At 37.8% G+C, this 17,452-nt stretch overlaps 1 protein-coding gene across 21 annotated transcripts in view; it reads left to right on the forward strand.

Annotated features, from left to right (window-relative positions):
* Positions 1-17,452, forward strand: part of LOC131438867 (somatostatin receptor type 2-like) — a 209,766-nt gene that overhangs the window by 57,181 nt on the left and 135,133 nt on the right. Inside the window, exon 1 of one of the 21 annotated variants that reach the window (XM_058609237.1) lies at positions 8,680-9,589. The exons of the other annotated variants lie outside the window; for them this stretch is intronic. The gene's annotated coding sequence lies outside the window, so the exon portion shown is untranslated. Of the gene's footprint in view, positions 1-8,679; positions 9,590-17,452 lie in introns of those variants that run through there. 21 annotated transcript variants of the gene reach the window in all.

Raw genomic sequence — 17,452 nt, forward strand, 5'->3', positions numbered from 1 at the left:
GAAACTGTTCATAGCCATGTCTGTTCATTTAACGCCCTAATTTATTTGAACATGTTATTCGAAATAAAGAAACACGTGATTCAAGTAGGCTCAGTGAAATTATTTCACAAATCAGCTCGTTTTGCGGCCCAACGATTTTATTAATAATCTAGTATTCATGTTTTGCTCTACAGGCAGCTTAACAATCATCAGAGATCTAGCATGCATTGAGTGGAAAATTTCTAATTTCAATTCGAACCAAATTTCTAGTTTTTCACCACTTTCCCGAAGGATTTTCATTATGTACTATAGCCTAAAACCTCCGCATAAACGTCACCTTTCGAACAAAAAAAATCAGAGAGAGAGAGAAAGAGAAATTTTGGTTTTTCACGCGGTTTAGTTTAAATAAGAACCGAAAATGTAAATCGACTATCGTGCAGTTTAACTAATTGTAATTTATTTATTTCGGTTTGTCAATTTTGCGAATGTTAGAATAATGTATTCACGATTGAACTGTAATTCTATGAACAATCAGTTACCATTTTTATTTATTTTATTCACTAGAAGGATGTTACGGAAAATCGTAGAAAATTTTAAATAAACTTGTAGGGAATTAGCTGAAGAACAAGTCCAATGTCTACAATGTCTGACGACTTGCATGTGAAAAAACTCGGCTTACTTGTTGCGGTTTAAAAATAATCCTTAAAGTTTGTCCTAGGTTCGTCTTCGACTCACCAGCGAGTTAGCAGTTTATTTTGAACCGTTATGTGGCGTCAGCATTTTAACTATAAAATGCTAATACAGTACAGTGTTGAGTCAGAGACGATATGTAAAAGCAAGTTTATTTTTGTTTTTCGTCGCTCGTTTGAAGCTTACGTACTTGGTATTTAGAACAGGTTGATTGACAGTATTGATTTTTCTGTTATTCTACTGATTAATATGTATAATTTTTAATTTCCTATTTCGCATAACATGAATTGTTTTTGGAAAATACGATGTAGTTAACGGTTTGAAATAATACATTCAACAATAAATATTAGCAATAAAACTTTATTGTATCTAGTTTCATGTTTCGTTTTCGACTCTTCGGCGAATAAGCAGATTGTTTGGAAACCACTCTATTGTATTGTCGAATGTTTAGAATTATTGGAAATGGGTTCTTAACTTCCATGAAACGCACGTAATTACTTACGAGGTCACTGAGCTTCGTATCCTTCTGTAACAGCAGTACAATAAAAACTGCAATGCTATGTATTGATGGTGAATTTTTATTTATGCATACATACAATGATAATAACAGAACTCAAACAAAAGAAGAAAATAGTTTCGTTTTGTCGATTTTTACGACACGCTAGCAGCAATGTAGAGAATCAATTATTAGTTCAATTACTGAAACGGTGTGAAAAACGTTACGGAAAATTAGTTTCCTTATCAATAACAGGCTTGTTTTTTCATGATAGCGTGATATATGGAATCACGTTACATTGCGTGAGGTTACACGAATATATGTAATAGTGGGAAGTGCCGGGTGCTAGCAAGTGTTACTTTTCTCTGGAATAGAATTTACCAATTACCTCTGCACTCTATTGAAAAGCGACGGTCTTTAAAGAATCTAAAATAATGAAGCGATACAATCGTAGCATTTGGAAAATCCTTAATTTGCTTTGTAGTATTCGTGAGATAAAATTATTTTAAACAACATATCATTACCAAAAGGATGGTCGATAAGGATATAGAAACCTAGCTCTTGTTATATTTTAAACTCGATACTGTGCGTAACAGTCTGCTTTTCGTAGAATATTAAACTATTATATGAACGGCTGAAACTAAAAATCATATAAGTGCAACTTAGTTGTGAAAATCCGTTAAAATATTTTTGAATGCAAAACCGGATAAAAACATTGAGAGCTAATATCGGACACGGATTTTTCAATGCATGAATAGTTTAAAAACATCTTTTTTGCAAGAACCGGACAAAAACCTAACCGGTCTATCAAAAAAAGTTCTTATCATGTTTTTGCATACAAAGATTTACCGACTACCGATGTGGATCGCAGCATAGATCATGCGGCCCGTAACAAACTTGTAAACCATGCATGTCCACTGTGGTAGTCGGTAAAATCTGTCAGAACCGGATAACAATATTTTTTTAAAGAGCCGTTTACATTTTTGTCTGGATCTTGCAAAAATAAGACGTTTTCGCATTGCTCCTCGCACTGTTTTAACTTAGTGAGATCCGCAGGATAAATGTTCAATCCATACTAAAAACAACTTCATTTAGAAACTCGATGCATACATAAATATGTCATTCTTAAAAAAATCGATTGAAAACATGTCTCTCTTTCAATTCCACATATCACCCCGGGCAACAATGGCTCTTACTCTCTGCAAGCATCATCATCACCTTCAACTTGATAATCTTTATCATCGCTTACTTCCTACAGTCGATCAATGTGGCATAGAGACAAGACCAGCAGGACTTTATGTACCTACTAAGTACCTGTATTGTATTTAGGTTCGCCACTAGGACAGAAGCAGTAGCGGCGCACCAACCTGATGAATGTGGCAATTATGAATAATTTAGTACTCTTTGCTCATTACCTCGGCCAGCACACCATAGCAAGGAAGTAGGTCACATGGGAGTAAAACAATCGCCGGATACGGTTACGACAGGCAGAGAGGAAGAAGGTATACTTTGAGCCTTTATCTGAGATGTTTTCCATACAGGCGTGTCGCAACGTCAGCCGGATCACATGAGCGGCGGTGTGTCACATACAGCTTGTATTTTCGCAAGAAAAAAATATCAATCTCAGTTAAATATGAGTAGGTTATGCAATATAAACTATTCCATTATTTTTCGTTGAGTCAATGGAGACGCCAGATGATTTGTTAAATAGCAGGATTAGAGAATATGATTGAGTAGTTTATATTTTTGCTATTTATTACACAATTTTGAGTAAAATTCCTCTGTACCTAACACCGTTTGCCACAAGCGATACCTCGAATGGGTCGTAAAAAGGATTCTCGCAACTTGGCAATGACGGTAGAGTGCATAGAGCATCGTGTGGCAAACCCCTAGAATGCGATAATCGTAAAATTGTTTCCGTAATTTTAGCAACCCTACGTTATGTGACCTAATTTAAAAGCGGTTTCTTCTACGATTTCCATCCCATCTTTACTAGATTTCTCGGACGGTTGGACGGCGTAGAATAACAATGCCACCAGAGTTGGACTAGGATTCTTCATAGCTCGGCCATATAGTCGATCCAGCATGTCTGTGTTAGAGATGGTCGGGTATAGAAATTCTTATACCCGAACCCGACCCGTACCCGAGTGGTCAGCAAAAAAATTTACCCGTACCCGACCCGTACCCGATTGAAAATTAAAAAAATTACCCGTACCCGACCCGTACCCGATCAATAATAAATAAAAATTACCCGTACCCGACCCGTACCCGAAAAAAAATAAAAAATTTTACCCGTACCCGACCCGTACCCGATTAAAAATTACCTGTACCCGTACCCGACCCGAATGAGTAGTAAAAATTTTACCAAAATTCAGTATGGAAAAAATAAAGTGTTTTAGATATCGAGCCGTATCAGGCTCTAGTTGGTAAGAAAAATACATTAAAATGATTGTTTACTTTTAAACATATAAATACACTGTGAAGCATGAATAATGTAATGGAACTTTTTTTAAACATGCATAAAAAACAAACGGTTCATCCGAATTCAAAATTTATTTTTTCATATTAAAGTACAGTCCTTCCGGGTAATTGTGAAATATAATTTCATTCAAATGGCTGCCTCGGCTGGCCTTGCAGTACGCCATACGGTCGGTCCAGCTTTTTAATACATTTTCGATTGTATGCAGCTTTATTTCAGCTATGGATGCACGAATGTTATCCTTCAAGGCTTGAATTGTCTCTGGCTTGTCCACATAACACTTATCTTTGACAGCCGCTCAAAGATAATAGTCTAACGGTGTCAAATCACAGCTCCGAGGCGGCCAAACGACATCCGAATTTCGACTGATAATTCGATCTCCGAAGACTGTGCACAGATGATCGATCGTAGCGTTGGCTGTGTGGCACGGAGCGCCGTCTTGTTGGAATCAAAAGGTGTCCAAGTCTTCCTCTTCAAGTAACGGGAAGAACCAATCGCTAATGATGACGCGGTACCGCTCGCCATTGACCGTGGCGGCGGCTCCTGCCTCATTTTCTTAGAAAAAAGGCCCAATGATACCGCCAGACAAAAATCCGCACCAAACCGTCACTCTCTGAGATCGGCTTCTCCATGATGACGTGCGGGTTTTCCGTCCCCAGATGCGACAATTTTGCTTATTAACATACCCGCCGAGATGAAAATGTGCCTCATCCGAGAAGATGATTTTTTTGCACACATTTCGCAACATTACCATGATTTTGAAAGTAAAACTGCACTATTTTCACGCGGTCCTCAAGCGTATACACAACCATTTTCGTTCAGCGGAAGGATACAACTAAGTTTCTGTCAAATCAGAAGTGACATTTCAGGAATCAGGAATCAGAACAAATTGGCTCAAATGGCACGTTCCCCTTGATATTTGGAGATTTGTGCCTTGCCATCAATTTGTTTTTAGCATCATTTTCCCGATATATAAGAGGGAAGGATTGAAAGGAAATGGTAAGGGTTGGACTAGGAGGATGGGAAAAATTGACGACACAAAAACACATAAAAGCAGAAGTAAATTCTGCACCCCTAAGGGATGCTGAACAATCTGCTGAGGATCACATTTAGTGGAAGCAGAAGGAAATTCTGAACCTCTACGAGGTCCCGAACAGTCTGCTGTTAATAAAACCTCCAACCCCCGAGAGGATTTAGAGATCTTACAAAAGCGACACCATTCTGCACTCCCGGAAGAATGCAGAACGACTCGCAGTATGTACGAGCAGAAGTAAATGCGGTACCCCCCAGAGGATGCCAAACCCTATTTAAGGTGCATACAGAAGGGATTCATTTACTCCAGGAAGAACGATGAACCCTTCTGACTATAGCTCCTTACCACATTGGGTGAGAAACGAGAGAATATCCTTCAATTTTAGCTCCGCATACACAGACTCAACCATGTATGGAGAACCAAAAACCCGGATACGTAGCTGCGTCAATGCGGGACAGTTACATATCAGATGATATGAAGTACCATAATCGCATTCACACAAATCACACGAATAATACTCAGCACGTTGAATAGTAGCCATGTGATAATTGAGTTTGCAATGTCCAGTCAGAGCTCTGACCAGAATACTTCAATGATACTTGGAGAAATGCAGTAGACACTTTGACATTTTCAGATTTAAATCTGGTAGAAATGCTTTTGTCTGAGCGCAAGTTTGCAAGCTGCGCCAGTAGCTGGCATGTTTGGATGCAGCCCAAGAACGTATCTTGTGCTTTATCCAACTAGTTGAAAGTGGTAAAGCTGGTTCAGGACCAACGAAATCATTCGTTGCACCAGCTCTAGCCAACTCATCAGCCCATTCATTTCCAGTAATACCAGAATGGCCGGGTACCCATATGAAGTAAACAGCATTTGAAATGCTGAGGTCTTTAATTTGAGTTCGACATGCGATCACTAGATTCGACCGTGAGTCATTCGAACTGAGTGCTTTTAAGGCTGCCTGACTGTCGGAACAAAAATAAATACGTTTACCACAGATCCTCTGCTGAGGTGCCGATTGTACTCCACACAGAATTGCGTAGATTTCTGCTTGGAACACAGTACAGTATCTACCAAGTGAATGAGACTGCTCCAGCCTATTTCACGACAGTAGATACCAGCACCAGCACGACCATTCAACAGAGAACCGTCCGTAAAACAAACTATGTGTTCATCAAGTTGTCGTTCCAGACAACCAGACAATCATTCCTAACGAAGAGGATAGCTCACATTGAATGTTTTAAAAGGAAAACTGCATGTGAGAGTTAGGTCACTAGGAGCGAGTAAATACTCATCCCACGGAACCATTTGAGACCACAAGCGAGTGTGACTGGTAGCATATTCTAATGGGTTACTGTTCCAAAGCCCTGTAACCCTAAGACGGTATGCACAAGATAATGCTTCTTGTTTTAGGAATACATGTAGTGGTTTAATGCACAGTAGCGCCTCTAGAGCAGCAGTAGGAGTTGTCGTGAATGCTCCTGTCATCGCCATTAGGACCATCCTTTGGAGATGATTTAGCTTTGACTGAACTGTCGCGACTTCTCCTTTCTGCCACCATACAAGACATCCATATGCTAAAATTGGTCTAACGATAGTTGTGTAGATCCAATGAATATATCTGGGTTTGAGTCCCCATGATTTTCCAAAAGCTCGTCTGCATTGGCCGAAAGCCATGCAAGCTCTTTTAATCCTGAAATCAATGTGAGCAGACCAATTCAGTTTTGAGTCAAGAATAACCCCGACGTATTTAACTTGATCGACCACAGTGACCCCTGAACCAAAGAACTGCAACGGACGAGCTCCTGTAATTATCCTACGATGAGTGAAAAGCACCATTGATGTTTTGCCCGGATTTACAGATAATCCAAACCTGACAACACCATTGTTCAACAGATCGCAGGGCTTGCTGCATTAAATCAAAGAGAGTGTTAATGCTTATACCGGTCATCAATATATGATAATCGTCGGCAAAACCATAAGTCGGAAATCCAAGGTTATTAAGTTTCCTTAACAAACTATCAGCGACTAGGTTCCATAAAAGTGGGGATAGTACACCACCTTGAGGACACCCACAGACACTCAGCTTTCTAATCTCTGGCCTGCCGAAGCGATGATCAAAGAAGTTGATTGCTAAGCATTGCGTGTATCCAGTAAGGGAAAAACCCAAGATATTCCGTTCACGACTGCAATGTTTAACCTCCTGCAGCCATTCAGCCATCGGCACGGAAATACACCTTGACTTAGGAGTTCCTATTGTTGTGGCCTTTTACGACATGGAATAGGAAACCAGTGGATCAATTCTTGGTAAAAAATAATTCCGCCGGATGCCACACGGCTTACCTGTTTGGTGGACTTATACCACCGGTACAGGTGGACCGTAGCGTTATTCTTAGCAGTTGGGAAACTGCTACCGACACTACACGGCTATCTAGGCTGCTCAGAGAGGGAAGTTAACATTGATGGTCAACTTCCATGGATGGCCGAGCAGCCGGTAAACATACCCGCCGAGATGAAAATGTGCCTCATCCGAGAAGATGATTTTTTTGCACACATTTCGCAACATTACCATGATTTTCAAAGTAAAACTGCACTATTTTCACACGTTTCTCAAGCGTACACACAACCATTTTCGTTCAGCGGAAGGATACAACTAAGTTTCTGTCAAATCAGAAGTGACATTTAGGTTACCAATGTCGAAATAACCGCTAGCTCAAAAATAAATGTTAGATGGCGGACCCTGTAGATTTCCAATGTCTTTGGTACTTTACACTCATTTACAAATGTCAACAAAAGCGAGTAATATCTACTCAAATTTTTCAAAAAGCATATTTACCCAATATGTCGTAATACCCGTTGTACTCAATTTTGGGTAGGTATGGTTTTTACGAAACAGTGCGACTTTTGATCCAATTCTTTAGAACTATAAGTAAGCGTGCTCGTTATCCTGACACACATAAAAATTCACATTCGAATCACTTGAAAAATCACGTAAAATAGTTCTAAATGTCAAATTGAATATTATACGTGACGAAAATGAATGTTATGCGAACATCCCCTAAAATGAATAGTGTGTTATCAGTTCGACCAAAGAATCAAACAATGTACGTGTATTCCCGGTGTGAAAAATTCAATTTTGAACATGGTGAACGGTGAGTCCTTCAAGTGTAAGTAGTTTGAACATTCGTAGGAAATTTTTTTGGTTACAATTTTTTACTACAAAGCAAAATTAATTATGATTTTGATTTAAATTAATCTGTCAACTATGCCCGTTTTGTAAACCTCACAAACCCACACCCACGATGTTATCGGTAGCTGGTGGTTTTTACAGCCATTGAACCGGTGGAACCCTCAACGAGTTAACACGGTGAAAATTTGAGTATTTCACGAGAAAAGATTTTCACCCTTACTTTTGCGACTCCACGTTGTCACGCATCGAGATTTTCACTTGTAGTCCAGTGAAATGAAACGAAAATTAACTAGCAATATAGCCCAACTTGCTGTGCCATCAATCGGTGTCATTTAAAGTGAGGTGACACCACCCAGAAGTGCAGAATAATAAGAACTTCTATGTAGATTTTCTGAAATAAATGTTCATGTTTTTATGGTAAGAATCCCAATGATTTTTATGAAAATTTTGAAAATCTCTAACCAATATTTAAAATAACAGTTTTCTGGTATCTGAATGTGATATGAGTACTACACTACATTTTATATACTGCCCATACTTGCATATCAGTCCCATATGGGAAATCGGCATGTTGAGAAAAAGACGATCAAAAGTTTATTTCCGAATTTTTTTATTTATTGTGCTCCCTAATGCTGGTCCCGGGTTGGCGCTTCAATGCATAGGACGCTGGTCTTACAAGCCAGCTGTCGTATGTTCGAGCCCCGACCTGGAAGGATTCTTAGTGTCAGTAGGATTCATAGTACTAACCATGCAATGATTCGTACGCTAAGAATCGGCTGCGAAGTCTGTTGAAACAGAAAGGCCAAATTCCACGAAAGGAATGTAATGCCAGGACTTTGCTTTGCTCCCTAATGCAAAATCTTGGTATTATTACATGAAATATCGGTAATACACCTTTGCTGTTCCAATATTGCAACAAATGAAATTATTGAAATTTTGCACTGAATGGGACTGATATGCTGATATTTAGCATATGGGACAAAGAAATGAGTTGATATTTTTTATATTTTACTGAACAAACCCTCAACTTTCATTGCAATTTCTGAGAGTATATTGAGGAATGACTCCATTCCTCAAGCTAACTCAAAATTGGCGAAAATCGATATGAGACTGATATGCGAGTATGGGCAGTATATGAATCAAATAATTTTTACTGGATTGTGCATTAAACAGCTTTAAAATGGCAGTCCATTAAAACCTACGTGAAAAGTAGATTCCGACCGCAACATCATAGAGCTAAGGCAGTGTGTCTTATTAAATATGTTATAAACAAAGTAGGGCGGGAAATATTCACATAACTTTTCATGAAGAAAAAAATGTTTTTTTCTGGAAAAAGATGCCGTTTGACAGGTCTGGTCCTAGGCGGGAATGTCAAAACCCCTTGAATCAAATTGATTATTAAACTGTTTGCAATGAAAAAATCTCGTCAACGTGTAAACATATTTATGTGAAGTACAAATGGTCGGGTAATCGATCCGAAAAAAAAATTTACCCGTACCCGACCCGTACCCGAGTGAGCGATAAATTTTTTTACCCGTACCCGACCCGTACCCGAGTGAGCAGTAAAATTTTTTACCCGTACCCGACCCGTACCCGATTGAAAATAAAATTTTTTACCCGTACCCGACCAAAAACCCGTCGGGTACGGGTACGGGTCGGGTTTCGGGTAAAATACCCGATACCCGACCATCTCTAGTCTGTGTGTCGATGGATATAGTCCGTACGGTAAATGAGAAAAAGTTTATTTTATAGTGCGGGTAAAGCTTTTAACACCCTTTTTATGGTACATTCCCGGTAGACGCGGTTTAGTGCATCGCCAGAAGCATACGGATAGTTGTATGCATCGAATAAATCCAAAAAACGACGGAGCGTGATTGTGATTCGAAGTTCACCTTTACGTTCTGTGTTAGAGTTCCGTGGCAGCAACGGAGCTAAAGAATAAACTAGTAAAAGGGTTGGTGTAATGATTGCAAGTCGGTCGACGTTCAAGACTTATAACTTCTCTGGAATGATTTGAGCACAGGCTCGTAGTCAAGGTGGGGATGAACATTGCATTCGCTCAGATTCAACTTTGGGCTCTCCCTTAAAGTAATCTTGTACACCCACCTGGTAACAGAAAGTTGCCAACAACTTGTGGGACATTAGGATCGGTTTCCTTGAGAATACTATGTTGTCCATCCTAAATCAGTTAGCTCTGAAGAACACGTTTTCAGGAAGCGTTAACGAAAACTTTTGTTGACGTTGGTTTACGGTGTTCTTCGCTGATTTGTTCTTACTGTGACTATTTGTATCGTGTATTAACCTCTAGTGGTCGTTCGCCGGGTGAATTTGTATATGTATTAAGTAATAACAGTTTGTCTAACGATAAACTAAAATTAACAAAACATGATAAGTCAAATCAAAATATGCGAAAAAGAGTTATTCGAGAAAAATCGATTCTAGTCGAACAAACTCGCCAAACAGATATGCACGCTTTGCCTCTCAACTGGCTTCGTTTCTTTGGAGCACAAAAAGCCTTCCATGTTCTGTTACCACGATTGTTTCGCCAGAGCACAGAACGTAATGCTTTTGCTGGTGATACGTCTTGTTTCAGTTTAAAGTTTCCTTAACTGGAGCTTTACTGCTTATCGTTCTCTTTGACGACTATGGAAGCATCGAACGTAACTTTTGCTCTTTACTCAACTGCCTAATCCATGTCCATGGGCTTATTTATTGATTTATTTCGTCAAGCAAATGTAGACTACATATAAATTGTTTACAATGTTCACTTACATACTACGCATTATTTCTACGACAAAGCTGAGATTTGATTTGATTTTTTGACATAGTAAGGTCAAGATGTTCGCAGTATTGATTGTAATGGCGCATTATTCGATTGACTGGACTATATTTTGCATAATTTGTTCTAGTGTTTCTTTCTAAAAATAATTTCCTGGTTCGTAATTGACGGCTAGGTGTATAAAAATTTAGTTGCGATAGTAAAGAAGGTGATTGAATGCGTTGAGAAATAATGTCGCTGATAAAATAAAGCATTGCAAGGTCGCGGCGTTCTTTAAGTGTTTGTATATTGATGAGCATGCAGCGTGCTTCATATGATGGTAGAGGAAATGCTGTCCAGTTTAATTTACGAAGTGCATATAAAAGAAATTGTTTTTGAATAGATTCGATGCGTTCTTCGTGAATAATATTATATGGATTCCATACTAGGCTGCAATATTCCAAAATAGGTCTGACATATGTAGTGTATAATAATTTTATTGTGTATGGGTCCTGAAAGTTATGACTGAAGCGTTTAATAAAGCCCAGCATGCTATTTGCTTTATTGATTATGGTATTGTAGTGTTCCACAAAAGTGAGCTTGGAGTCTAAGATTACGTCTAAATCTCTTACAATTTTACATTTTTCTACAAGTTGATTTCCTAGATGTATGTTTGTGGGTATAGTTTCATTTTTCCTACTGAAAGTTATTGAGTTACATTTTTTTACATTAAGTTGGAGTAGACTTTTGCAGCACCAAATGTAGAATAGATTGATTTCGTTCTGGAATATTACAGCGTCGTTGATATTTTTTATTTCCATGAAGAGTTTCATGTCGTCTGCATATATAAGCACTTTCAGATTTTTGAGTATGAAGGAAATGTCGTTTATATGTAAAATGAAAAGGAGAGGCCCTAAGTGAGAACCCTGAGGTACGCCAGATGTTACATTAATTGGTTCAGACAGAATGTTTTGGAAGCGGACTACCTGTACACGATTCGTTAAGTATGATTTGAGCCATTCAAGAAGAGTATGTTTTATGCCATATTTTTGTAGTTTGTGTAGAAGTAAAGGTATGTCAATACGGTCGAAGGCTTTGCTACAGTCAGTGTAAAGAGTTTCTACGTAGTTGCCGGCGTCCATTGCATTCAGTGTGAATGTCATAAATTCTAAGAGATTTGTTGTAGTTGAGCGGCCTTTAAAAAAGCCATGTTGTTTGTTTGTTATTACATTTTTAAGTTGATGAAAAAGTTTTTCGTTTACAATTTTTTCAAATAATTTTGGAATGCATGAGATAATGGCTATTCCACGGTAGTTCCGAATGTTAGATTTTGCACCAGATTTAAATATTGGTACAAGAAAGGAAGATTTCCATGCTTTGGGAAAAGTACATTTATTAAGCGATAAGTTAAAAAGTAGTTGTAGTGGTAGTGTAAGTTCTTCAGCAAGATTTTTTAAAAATATTGGTGGTATACTGTCAGGTCCAGGCCCTTTTGAGGCGTCTAAGTTTTTCAGTGCTGTCGAAATGTCATGTTCTGATAGATAGTTTACAGAGATGGAGCTAGAAAATGCAGGTATGAAAGAGAAGTATTCACGGTCACGGTCAGTTTCTGAATAAGATGTATATACTTCTTGGAAAAAATTTGCAAATTGATTGCAGATTTCTGTACTATTTTTCCCTACATGTTCGTCGAGGTGCATTTGAGATGGAAAATTGTTGCTTTTTAGTTTAGTTTTTGTGTAGTTAAAAAAGTTCTTAGGGCAAGCCTTTATTTCGTTTTCAATTTTGCGGTTGTATTCTTCGTGTGCTGTGTTAATGTCTATTTTGAGTTGATTGCATAGATTTAAGTAATTTTGAAGATGAGCGTCACTTTTTTCTTGTTTGTAAGTTTTGTGTGCTTTTTGTTTCCTATTTTTCAAATGTTTTAGTTGTGAATTGAACCATACAGGTAACTTGCTGTTATGATTTTTTCTTCTTCTTTTCATGGGCAAAGTTTCGGATAATATTTTGTTTATAATGTGATAGAATTTGTTTACTTCGACGTCGACATTTCCTTCTGTACTCAGTATGTTCCGCCAATTTATTATACTTAGTCTACACTTGACTTCTTCAAAGTCAATTTTATTGTATTCCGGCACTTCCTCATATTCCAAGTCGTAGGGAAGGGATGCATTGTGTGTAAATAATGAATATTCAATTGCGGTGTGAAATGCTTCATTTTTCCATAATGGCAGGTTTGATGCATTCACACAAAAGTCTTCTGTGCAATTTGTGAAAAGAAGGTCTAAATATGCATTTTGTTGATTTTTTACGGAGTTTACTTGATGTAGGCCAAAATTAGAAATTTTGTCGAAAAAGTAGTGCAATGTTTCGTTTTCTCCAACGAGTAAGATTGATTCATTTTCAACGTCAGAAATGAAGTCCGCATTACGTTGATTGAAGTCGCCAAAAATATGTAGCTTTACTTCGGGTTCCATATTCGAAATAATTGTGTCTAAAGATTGAAAGAATAATTCAAAAGAGAATTTGTTCGCATTTTCGGGTGGGAAGTAGACAGAGCAGTGAATATGTTCTTCTCCCAATATTGAGACTTTGGCCCATACATGCTCAAATTCTTTATATTTAGGAGTAATAATTTCTTCAGAAGTAAAGCAAGAGTTTATGGCTATGAGGACTCCACCTCCAGATTTTTTCTGACAGAGAGATAAATTTCGGTCGTGCCGGAATACGTTAAAATTATTTCCAAATACTTCTTCGCTTCTAACACTTTCATCCCAGCTGCTTTCAGTTCCAAGGATTACGTCGAAAGAGGAGGTTATTAAATTTTGATGAATTTCTTTCATTTTGGCCGGGCTTTTCATGCGGTTGAAATTTTGGCAATAGACCAAAATTTCAGTCACATTTTGTCTATGAAGCGAAGAAGTTTTTGAGAATTCTGAAATACTTACATTACTAATTCCTGTTTCTATTCCTTCGTCAGAGGGCGTCGCTTAGCTGTACTTTATATCAATCGTTGAAACTTTGGAATGTGAATGGTTTTTACACCTTGCATAACGATTGAAGTCGAGTTATTCTGGCACTCTCGAGTTTCGGTGATCCGTTTGTCGTTATTGAAACAGTCAATTATATCGTATTCGAACAATTTCTGATGACTGAAATAATTCGAATTTTTCATAAAAATGATCAGTCTCTCCCAATACTTGCATGAACTGGGAGTCGTTGAAGGCAATTTAGTCTATTACATTGGCATATTTCAAACAAGTTTTGGCCCAAAGCAACACAGCTAACTTTCTTGTAGCGACTTTCAAAAGAATACAAAACAAAATCTATGCATTTAACGTTTGGATCGAACAAGACACGAAAGTAAATTGTAAAACACTTACATATAAACAGACATTTGTAAATTAATTTAATATGAAATTAATTAAGATGATATCAAGGTAATCCTTATTATTTTTTTGAAGTATTAAGGCTCTGGACAACGTCACTGAAGTTACTTTGAGACTCGTCGTTAAAATATTCAACAAGTAATACCTATTTTCAAACGTGACAAAACCACTAGAGTTATCTATTCAAGAATCACTACATAAAATGAATTGGTATTTTAAAAATAGGTAGACCTTTTTTAGATTTTTTACCAAATAATTTTTGGTAGTATTTGACAAAATTTTGATTAGCACATTTTTAATTTAGAATGTAGGCGTACGTGAGATTGTGCCGAAGGTTATTTATCAGGTGTACAACTTTGCTTCCGCCGTTTTCCGATAGGTGGCTGTACCGGCTGAGGCTGGTCAAAATACATAGATGATAATGCCTTTAAAGTGAGTGTGTACAGTGCTTAACGAATTGTCATCGCCGTTTCAGTGATAGTTGTTCCTGTTTTCGTATTAGTCACGCTCGAAAATGTCTGTTTATGTGCCCAATTCTCGCCATTTGCGGGAAGTTTTACTTTTCTGTTACAATTCGAAAAAAAATGCAGCTGAAGCGCATCGAATGCTCTCAGAAACTTTCGGTGATGCTGCTCTGAGTAAAAGAACGTGTCTGAAGTGGTTTCAACGTTTAAAAAATGGTGATTTCGATGTCGAAGACAAACATGGTGGTGGAAGAGAAAAAACCTTCAAAGATGAACAACTAGAAGCATTGCTTGCTGAAGATTCGTGCCAAACCCAAGAAGAGCTTGCCGAATCGTTGGGAGTGAGTCAGCAAGCTATTCCAAAACGTCTCAAGGCCCTGGGTATGATTCAGAAAGAAGGAAACTGGGTGCCGTACGAGTTGAAACCGAGGGACATCGAGCGCCGTCTATTTGTATGTGAGCAACTGCTTTAAAGACAAAATCGTAAGGGGTTTTTACATCGAATCGTAACCGGTGGTTCGATACGATAATCCTAAACGCAGAAAATCATGGGGAAAGCCCGGGCATGCTACTTCGTCGAAGGCAAAACCGAATATTCACGGCGCTAAGGTGTTGATTTGTATTTTGGTGGGATCAGCTCGGTGTGATACTTTATTTACTCTTAAAACTGGGTGAAATCATCACAGGAGATCGCTACCGAACGCAACTGATGCGCCTTAGTCGCGCGCTAAAAGAAAAGCGGCCACAATATCAAGAGCGACATGACAAAGTCATCCTTCAATACGACAATGCTCGACCTTACGTCACAAAAGTGGTCAAAAAGTACCTGGAAACGCTGAAATGGGAAGTCTTGCCGCACCCGCTGTATTTCCCAGATGTCGCCCCTTCTGACTTCCACCTATTCAGTTCGATGGCACACGGCCTGGCAGATCAACATTTTCAATCCTTCGAAGAGTCCTCAAAAGAGGACTCCTTTTTTCGAGCCGGGATCCGAAAATTGCCGGAAAGATGGGAGAAAGTTGTCGCTAGTGACGGACAATACTTTGAATAATACATCTGTAAGCACTTTTTCGCAATGAAGCTTTTAACTTTGGAAAAAAACGGCGGAAGCAAAGTTGTACATCTGATAAACAAATATCATCTTTGGAAAAAAGTCTTTTTGCCTTTCTCATATAGAAAGGTTGTGTAATCATTGTAAAAACCGACTTTTAAACGAGATCCGTAGGACCGAATGTCATATACCACTCGACTCAGCTCGACGAAATGAGCAAATATCTGTGTGTGTCTGTCTGGATCGGACATCCAGTTCGGGAGTGTGCATAAAAATTTAGAATAAGTGCACTCGATTTTCTAAGAGACCGCTCAACTTATTTTCTTCAACTACGATTGAAATTAAAGGCCTGGTTGCTCTTGGATTTCAGCTGGTTCCGACTTCTGATTCGGGAGTTACGGGTTAAAATGTGCAAAATGAATTAAAAACGTGCAATCGATGTTTTTCAGAGAATGATCATCCAATATTCACACGCGTAGGTTCATATAAAAGGTCTTACAACCCCAGATCCGACTGCCGATTCCGGAGATATAGGGTAATATGCACCAACACACGGAACCACCCGCGATCTCATTTCAACCAGAATATTAGTTGATTTTCTGAATTCGGTTGGTTAAAATTTGGTACAACTAATCGATTGTTGTTTTAACTAAACTGTCATTTTTGTTTTTCGATTAGCAGAAACGATGGTTGAAACAACTAATTTAACTGTTTGAAAAAAAAATACTGTCAATTAGTGAGGACACATACCTTTCAATTTCAACAAGTATTTTAATTGAAATAACTGGTGTTGTAATTGAAACAAAATTCTGTTAGTTGAAAAATAAATCGGGTTTATTTTTTTTAGACATTGCAAATAGTTGAATCAACTTGAACAATGTTATTGATTTGCGAAAATTTTAGTCAATTTATATTTGCATTTGAATTGCTGGGAATTGGAATTTTGCGATGCAATTCAAATGCGCCATTCAATCGCAGCGCGTTCTGTGTGTTTGAAACCCTTCGCTCCTGTTACCTTCATAAATTAAATTCATGTCAAAAAGCGTTTTATTGCTAATGCATGAACATCATCATCGGTATCAAACAGCTGGAAGTAAAACAGTCTGCTGGAAGTAAATCAATGATCGAATTTGAAGCATAAAATTTTTGCGCATACCTGTAAGGTTATGGAATGATCATTCATTAACATTTTCTAATATGTCACCAAATCTTTTTCTTCTTAAGCAAGGTTAACTTTATCACGACACCGCTGTTAGATAAACACTTGTTATCATAAATTTCTCAAATTGAATGAACACAATTTCACCGAACGCTTTAACCATCGATGTTGTTTTCATTGACATTTTAAAGCGACGCGAACAGATTTCAACTAAAAATGTTGTTGATTTTGCATTGGAATTATTGTTTTACTTTCAACTGTCTCCGGCATTTGACAGCATTCCAAACAACATATTTTTCAACTACTTGAATATATGCAAATCAAAAACCATATTGGTTGAAGCAAAAAGAAATCAGTTAAACCAACTATCGCAAAAATCAAAAACTTCGATAACGCAATTTTATGATCGAAGGGTTCTCCGTGCATAATGGAAAAAATATGCACTCACTTTCTCAAAGATTGTTGAGCTGATTTTTACAAACTTTGATTCAAATAAAAGGTCTTATGGTCCCATAGCCTGCTATTGAATTTCATTTGAATCCGACTTTCGGTTCCGAAGTTATAGGGTAATATGTAAAAATTAAGAAAAAAATGTGGACTCAATTTTTTCGGAAATTTTTTAATCGATTTTCATGAACAGATATTGAAGTTATTCAAAAATTTCTAGAACATTTCATCCAGGTCCTACTTTCTGTTACGGAACTATAGAGGGATAAGTGGAAAATCTCCAATTTCATAAGTATTTTTTACAAACGATGGCAAAAGCA

The sequence above is a fragment of the Malaya genurostris genome, chromosome 3, assembly GCF_030247185.1.
Source record: "Malaya genurostris strain Urasoe2022 chromosome 3, Malgen_1.1, whole genome shotgun sequence".
In the NCBI taxonomy this organism is placed as follows: domain Eukaryota; kingdom Metazoa; phylum Arthropoda; class Insecta; order Diptera; family Culicidae; genus Malaya; species Malaya genurostris.